Source organism: Perca fluviatilis, chromosome 21, assembly GCF_010015445.1.
Source record: "Perca fluviatilis chromosome 21, GENO_Pfluv_1.0, whole genome shotgun sequence".
In the NCBI taxonomy this organism is placed as follows: domain Eukaryota; kingdom Metazoa; phylum Chordata; class Actinopteri; order Perciformes; family Percidae; genus Perca; species Perca fluviatilis.
In genome coordinates this window covers 551,846-560,412 of record NC_053132.1, presented here as the reverse complement: position 1 = coordinate 560,412, position 8,567 = coordinate 551,846, and the positions used below count along the sequence as shown (strand labels likewise).

The 8,567-nt window shown below is 45.8% G+C and overlaps 1 pseudogene; it reads right to left on the bottom strand.

Annotated features, from left to right (window-relative positions):
• Positions 1-248: 248 nt before the first annotated feature.
• The window catches only part of LOC120551396, a 27,680-nt pseudogene continuing 19,361 nt past the window's right edge, over positions 249-8,567 (bottom strand).

Here is an 8,567-nt window from a genome sequence, read left to right as displayed (position 1 = left end):
GATATGCTGGCTCTATACACGCTAAAAGTCCTGATTATTTACATGGAGTCTGGTGGAGATATGCTGGCTCTATACACGCTAAAAGTCCTGATTATTTACATGGAGTCTGGTGGAGATATGCTGGCTCTATACACGCTAAAAGTCCTGATTATTTACATGGAGTCTGGTGGAGATATGCTGGCTCTATACACGCTAAAAGTCCTGATTATTTACATGGAGTCTGGTGGGTTGCCATCAGTCACTCAGACACAAAAACATGAAACTAAAGTCCAGGTTGAAGAAAAAAAAAAACTTAAGTTACCTTTTAACAATTTGAATAAAACATGAATAAAAAAATAAATAAAAGCAGCTGCTGTCACTGTAACAGTAACCAGATTTTGGGCGGTTTTAGGTGAACATATGACATCAGAGCGGTGGTCAGTCGGTCTCACGGAGGCCACAACGCCGCCTGAACTCCTGCCCTCGCTCATGGATCCATTTATTGGACACTGTGGATACAGAGAGAGAGAGAGAGAGAGAGAGAGAGAGAGAGAGGGGAGACAAAGGGTTAGTGATACAGACAGAAATACACCTTCTCTTTAAAAAAAAATATGACGACTTTCTTTCTTGAAATATCACTTTTTTTTAAAGATAAATTTTTGGGGCTTGTACCTTTAATCGTTAGTGACAGTGGATGGACAGGAAAGGGGGAGAGAAAGAGAGGTGATGACACGTAACAGAGGGCCGCAGGTTGGATTCTAACCCAGACCGCTGCAAAGGACTCAGCCTACATGGGGCGCACGCTCTTACTGGGTGAGATAGAGGTCGCCCCGAAATATAAATTTTTCCCCTCAAAATTACAACTATTTTAAAAAAAATATATAAAACGTTTATTCTTGAAGTATTACTTTAGTTTTTGAAAGTTTTTTTTTTTTTTTTATATTAAGGGAGCTTACACACCTAACTCGTTTGGTTCGAACTTTCTGACTTTGCAGTTTGATCCGAACCAAAATTACAGAGGTAAAACCTCCCACGTACCACACACACACACACACACACACACACACACACACACACACACACACACACACACACACACACACACACACACACACACACACACACACACACACACACACACACACACACGTTGCATGTTTTAACACCAAGGACCATGTTGGAAGTAAGTGTTTACACTTTAACATGCTATCCTTTGGATTATGTTGTTTGTCAAATCCAAAATAAATCAAATCAAAAAATCACAGCAACACACACACACACACACACAGACAGACAGACAAACAAACACACACACACACACACACACACACACACACACACACAAGGACAAAACACACACACACACACACACACACACACACACACACATCTTGGTCATGGTCCCTCTGAAATGTTATGAAATGGACACGATGCACACGGTCATTATCTCTGCCTCATTCAGGAGCTTTTTTTTCTCCCTCAGTGTGAAATGCATGCTGGGAACTCACCCCACTTGTTTCCGACCAGAACAGGACAGGCAGCGTGTCTGGTCCGATCGTCTCCTTCTCCGCTGGGGAACAGATTGTACCAGAACACCGCTGTCCCCTGAACACGCAGACAACACATTCAACTGTTCAGCCACTTTACTTCATATTCACACGACAAATAATACAAACATCCCTCGTATCTGGGGATTCATTCACATTATATACACACACACACACACACAACACACACCACACACCACACACACACACACACACACACACACACACACCCCACACACACCCACACACACACACACACACACACCACACACAACACACACACACACACACACACACACACACACACACACACACACACACACACACACCTTTTTGGGCCAGACAGCAGCTCCGACATCAGTGAAGACGGTGGCGCCCCCTGCCTGTACGTCACTCATCTGCAGGAGGAAACAGACCATCATCAGTCTGGTCTCAGGGACCAGAGGTACACACAGCTACCAGAAGGTAAGCACTGGATTACAGGGGCATCGTACAGATTCTTCACTGTATGGAGGAGGGAGGGAGAGAGGGAGAAAGGGAGAGAGGGAGAAGAAGAGAGGGAGGGAGAGAGGGAGAAAGGGAGAGAGGGAGAAGAAGAGAGGGAGGGAGAGAGGGAGAGAGGGAGAAGAAGAGAGGGAGGGGAGGGGGAAGAGAGGAAGAAAAAGAGAGGGAGAAAAGAAGAGAGGAGGGAGAGAGAGGGAAAGGGAGAGGAGAGAGAGGGAGAAAGGGAGAGAGGGAGAAGAAGAGAGGGAGGGAGAGGGAGCGTGACCAGCTGGCCGTTTGCATAGGAGATGTTACAACCTGTTCGTAAGAATGCGCTGCACAGAGACATGAACAATGATGACATAATTATGACATAATAATGACGTAATGATGACATAATGATGACATAATGATTACTGACGTAAAGCAGCCACGTGGCGATTCGGTTTCCTGTCCCCAACTCTTCAAAAGCATCTGGTTCATCTTTCTGAAACGTCAACACAACAGATTCAGTGTGTGTGTGTGTGTATATATATTTGTGCATCTGTGTGTGTGTGTGTGTGTGTGTGTGTGTGTGTGTGTGGTTCGCAGACAGCACATGTGTTCCTCTATCTGATAAAAACTAGCAAATACTTAAAAGTGACACATGTCAGTTTATATCATGTATTTACCCGTCGGAAGTCAAAGTGAGGTTCGTACTGTCCTCCGACACCGTAGTTAGCCACCTGCAGACACACAGAGGTCAATCACACACACACACACACACACAGACACACACACACGCACGCACACACACACAGACACACACACACAACAAAGATAAATCACAATTTAAGAAATCCAGAATGAATCCCGATTAAAACCTCAGAAAATACCATCTAAGCTGTGTGTACCTATGTGTGTGTGTGTACCTGTGTGTGTGGGTGTGTGTGTGTACCTGTGTCTGTGTGTGTGTGTGTGTGTGTGTCTGTGGGTGTGTGTGTGTGTACCTGTGTGTGTGTGTGTGTGTCTGTGTGTACTTGTGTGTGTGTGTGTGTGTCTGTCCCTGTGTGTGTGTGTGTGCCTGTGTGTGTGTGTGTGTGCGTGTGTGTAACAGATGCAAAAAGATTAGCAACAAAACAAACATTTTACAAGATTAGAAAAGACACACTAGAGTTACCGTGCCATGCAAAAGTATTCACCCCCTTTTTACCTGTTAGTTACATTACAGCCTTTAGCTCAATTATTTTTATGAATTGTATGTGATGGATCAGAACACAATAGTCTAAGTTGGTGAAGTGAAATGAGAAAAATATATATATATAAAACTATTATTTAGAAATAAAAAACAGAAATTGGCATATGTACAGTATGTATTCACCCCCGTTGTTACAAAGCCCATAAAAAGCTCTGGTGTAACCAATTACCTTCAGAAGTCACATCATTAGTGAAATGATGTCCACCTGTGTGCAATCTAAGTGTCACATGATCTGTCATTACATACACACTCCTCTTTTGAAAGGCCCCAGAGGCTGCAACACCTAAGCAAGAGGCCCCACTAACCAAACACTGCCATGAAGACCAAGGAACTCTCCAAACAAGTAAGGGACAATGTTGTTGACAAGTACAAGTCACGGTTAGGTTATAAAAAAAATACCCAAATGATGATGATGATCCCCAGGAGCACCATCAAATCTATCATGACCAAATGGAAAGAACATGGCTGGGGGCGGAGCTAGACTATCAGTACAGTGGGGGCGGAGCTTCATCATGGGGCCCTCTGCTACCAAGTCATTTTAAAATTAAAACAGTTAAAAAAAAAGTAAAATATCTGATGAATGCATGTTATGGGTTACTCGTAAGCCTATATGTCAAATAAAACACAAAGAAAAGACACTTTTTTGACAAGGTTGTATTGATGAACTAAAAACAGTTTGCCAGTCAAGTGAAAATGTTTCAGCACCACGGACAGCGACAGCTGATGGACAGCGATGGTGCTGAACAGGACAAGAGCTCTCAATCAGTGCCACGCTATATAACTGACATGACACTATTATATATATATATATATATATATATATATATATATGTCTGATAAGAAGAGCTGGATTATCACAACGTGAGATCATGTGCAGTAATTAGCTTCTTTCAACTAATAATGTGTAACTTGGTGAGGGCCCCGTTCTCGTCAAGTGACGCAAGATCGGCAGCGTTTGAGGGGCCCCTAATTGGAAAGGGGCCCAGGGGCGGCTGCACCCAAGCACCCACGCTATCTCCGCTACTGAACGTGGCACAACAGCAAACCTGCCAAGAGACGGCCGACCACCAAAACTCACGGACCGGGCAAGGAGGGCATTAATCAGAGAGGCAGCACAGAGACTTAAGGTGACCCTGGAGGAGCTGCAGAGCTCCACAGCAGAGACTGGAGTATCTGTACATAGGACAACAATAAGCCGTACACTCCATAGAGTTGGGCTTTCATGGCAGAGTGGCCAGAAGAAAGCCATTACTTTCAGCAAAAAAACAACATGGCATGTTTTGAGTTTGAGAAAAGGCATTTGGGAGACTCCAAAAAATGTATGGAGGAAGGTGCGCTGGTCTGATGAGACTAAAATTGAACTTTTCGGCCCATCAAAGAAAACATTATGTCTGGCGCAAACACATCACATATCAATATCACCCAAAGAACACCATCCCCACAGTGAAACATGGTGGTGGCAGCATCATGCTGTGGGGATGGTTTTCAGCCGCCGGGACTGGGAAACTGGTCAGAGTTGGGGGAAAGATGGATAGTGCCAAATACAGGGATATTCTTGAGCAAAACCTGTACCACTCTGTGCGTGATTTGAGGCTAGGACGGAGGTTCACCTTCCAGCAGGACAATGACCCCAAACACACTGCTAAAGCAACACTTGAGTGGTTTAAGGGGAAACCTGTAAATGTGTTGGAATGGCCTAGTCAAAGTCCAGACCTCAATCCAATAGAAAAATCTGTGGTCAGACTTAAAGATTGCTGTTCACAAGCGCAAACCATCCAACTTAAAGTAGCTGTTTTGCAAGGAGGAATCATAGGCAGTATATAAATGGGCCACCAGGTCCCGTGTCTCTGTACGAGACCAGTGTGTGATATCAGAAGTCTCTTTCCCGGTGCTGGCTGAGCGTTACTGAGCAGCCTCCAACTGAGCTTGAAGACGTAGATGTGACGTGAGCAACGTGTCTGAAAGTGTGAAGTCTTCTGGTAGCTGTGCCGAGAGAAATCTCAATCATTCCCAATCTTACAGAGACGGAGAGCGTAGGTATATGTAAGGAGATAACATAGGCACAGGCTAATTATTGATCACTAACATGCTAGTTAACATTAGTCATTAAACCTAAACAGCTAATGGAAGTCCAAACTGCCTGTGAGCTTCTCCTGTACTATACGGTAATTCCTCTACTGTGTGACAGTAAGTCTCTGCGGTATGACCCAATCGTTAGCCTATTGTTATAAAAGCGTCTGCTACGGAGCCATAACGTGAGCTACAAGGTAATGGAGCCTTTTATACATTGTCGTGTTTCTTTAGAAATAAACAACAGACAAATAGAGTCTTTAAACTCTTCAGATGTAAAGTTATTCGCTGTCAAAGTGACGTCAGAATGAATGGGAGTCAATGGGATGCTAACGGGAGGTGATGGCTTTGTAGCATCAAAAAGGCGCCATAGGAGGTTCCAGTTCTGAAGCGAAGCTTACCCCCCCTGGGAGGAATGGGCAAAAAAATCCCAGTGGTAAGATGTGACAAGCTCATAGAGACTTCTCCAAAGCCACTTGGAGCTGTGATTGCCGCTAAAGGTGGCTCTACAAAGTATTTACTTTAGGGGGGTGAATAGTTACGCACATTGAATTTTTCTGTTATTTTGTCCTATTTGTTGTTTAAAAAAACATCTTCAAAGTTGTGGGCATGTGGGCTGTAAATTAATTTATGTAAATCAAACAATCGATGTTGATTCCAGGTTGTGAGGCAACAAAACTCGAAAAATGCCAAGGGGGGGGTCAATACTTTTGCAAGGCACTGAATATTATAATGTTTCTGTGTGTTTTGAATATGAATGAAGGTCCTGGTGAGCTTCACCTGCAGCTCCTCTGCTGTGGAGACATCCAGACCGGTGATGTCCTCGATCCTCTGGTTGATCCGGTCTACCACTGGGTGTTCAAACGCTCCGAGCCAGGCACTGAGAGAGGGAGGGAGGGAGAGGAGGGAGGAGGGAGAGAGGGAGGGAGAGAGGGAGGGAGGGAGAGGGAGGGAGGGAGAGAGAGAGAGGGAGAGAGAGAGAGGGAAGAGACAGAGAGAGAGGGAGAGAGAGCGAGAGGGAAAGACAGAGAGGGAGAGGGAGGGAGAAAGAGAGAGGGAGGGAGAGAGAGGGAGAGACGGGGAGAGAGGGAGAGAGAGAGAGAGAGGGAGAGAGAGGGAGAGCGAGACGGAAAGACAGAGAGGGAGAGGGAGGGAGAAAGAGAGAGGGAGGGAGAGAGAGGGAGAGACGGGGAGAGAGGGAGAGACAGAGAGAGAGGGAGAGAGAGGGAGAGCGAGACGGAAAGACAGAGAGGGAGAGAGGGATGGAGGGAGAGGGAGGGAGGGAGAGACAGAGAGGGAGAGAGAAAGAGAGAGGGAGGGAGAGAGAGAGAGAGAGAGGGAAAGACAGAGAGGGAGAGAGAAAGAGAGAGGGAGGGAGAGAGAGAGAGAGAGAGAGGGAGGGAGGGAGAGAGAGAGGGTCGGAGAGGGAGGGAGAGACAGAGAGAGAGAGGGAGAGAAGGAGGGAGATGGAGGGGGAGAGAGGAGGGAAAGAGGGAGAGAGAGAGAGGGAGAGAGAGAGAGAGAAAGGGAGGGAGGGAGGGAGAGAGAGAGAGAGGGAGAGAGAGAGAGAGAGGGAGGGAGAGAGAGAGGGAGAGAAGGAGGGAGATGGAGGGAGAGAGAGGAGGGAAAGAGGGAGAGAGAGAGAGGGATAGAGGGAGAGAGAAAGGGAGGGAGGGAGAAAGAGAGAGAGGGAGGGAAATCAAATTACTGACATTAGGAGAAACTCATAAGAGGTAAAAACTGGATGGGGGGGCAACACATCTGTGGTAGAAAGGTTTAAGACAGCTGCAGTCTTCCTCCCTCTCTCCCTCTCTCCCTCTCTCCCTCTCTCCCTCCCTCCCAAGATCTTACCTCTTGCTGATGCGGTAGTGGGCCGGCTCCAGAACACCGGTGACAGGGTTGGAAATGGTGGCTCGCCGCAGCTGTGGACCAATCAGACGACAGTTAACAGGGACACATAAACAAGTTCCTCACTGTTCCCTATATAGTGTTCAGGGTTCTCCCTCACTGTTCCCTATATAGTGTTCAGGGTTCTCCCTCACTGTTCCCTATATAGTGTTCAGGGTTCTCCCTCACTGTTCCCTATATAGTGTTCAGGGTTCTCCCTCACTGTTCCCTATATAGTGTTCAGGGTTCTCCCTCACTGTTCCCTATATAGTGTTCAGGGTTCTCCCTCACTGTTCCCTATATAGTGTTCAGGGTCTTCCCCTTACTCTAGGTTTGAAGAAGACTTAGGTGAACATATTTGGCTGGGGGTTTAGGGGTATTTTCCTCAACAAATATATATATACAAATATATATATATATATAAAAAAAAAATATATATATATATATATATATATATATATATATATATATTACACCTTTTCCGGCTCTGTACCGGCTCTTTATACAGTGACGTAAGACCTGGCTCTGTGCCGGCTCTTTAGCCTGTGGGAAAGCAAACCGGTTCTTTGGAGGCTCGTCAGTCGAACCAACTCTGAACCGGCACTGGCTCTAGCTCTGAACCAGCACCTGGTTCTTGTTGGTGGAAAAGGGGTGTGTGTATATTATATATATATATATATATATATATATATATATATATATATATATATATATATATAGGCCTATACATTTTAATTTGGCAGCTGTCATCCTCCCGTACAGAGAGCGAGTTTCTACGTGGACTCACCCTGGGTTTGGCCAGCTCTTTCACCCGCTCTATTTCGGCGTCCGAGACGATGTCGTGGTATCGGAGGATGAGGGGGCGGTCCCACTCGTCCTCTTGCTTCACCGGACCAATCACGTACATCGGGTGGCGGTTGTTGTCGTAGTAACGGCAGAAGAGCCGGCTCTGCCTGCGAGGAGTCTGACAGGAAAAACAAGCCGGGCTGTTGTCAATAATACAGACAGATGAGACAGACACACACACACACACACACACACACACACACACACAGACAGACAGACAGACAGACAGACACACAGACAGAGACACACACACACACAGAGAGACAGAGACACACACACACACACACACATGCATGCCCCCCTTCCCCTGAAACAGGGATCTTCAACAGGGGGTCCGGGACCCCTAAGGGGTCCTCAGAGTCACTGCAGGTGGGCATCCAAATTATTGCAAATTTTTGAAAGTTTTTTCAAAAATTGAAATGTCTTAACATGAATCCAACATATTATTAGCAAAATAAATCCCCACTAATGTTAAGCTGTCTGGCCACTAGGTAAGGTAGCCACTCAGAGATAAAGTT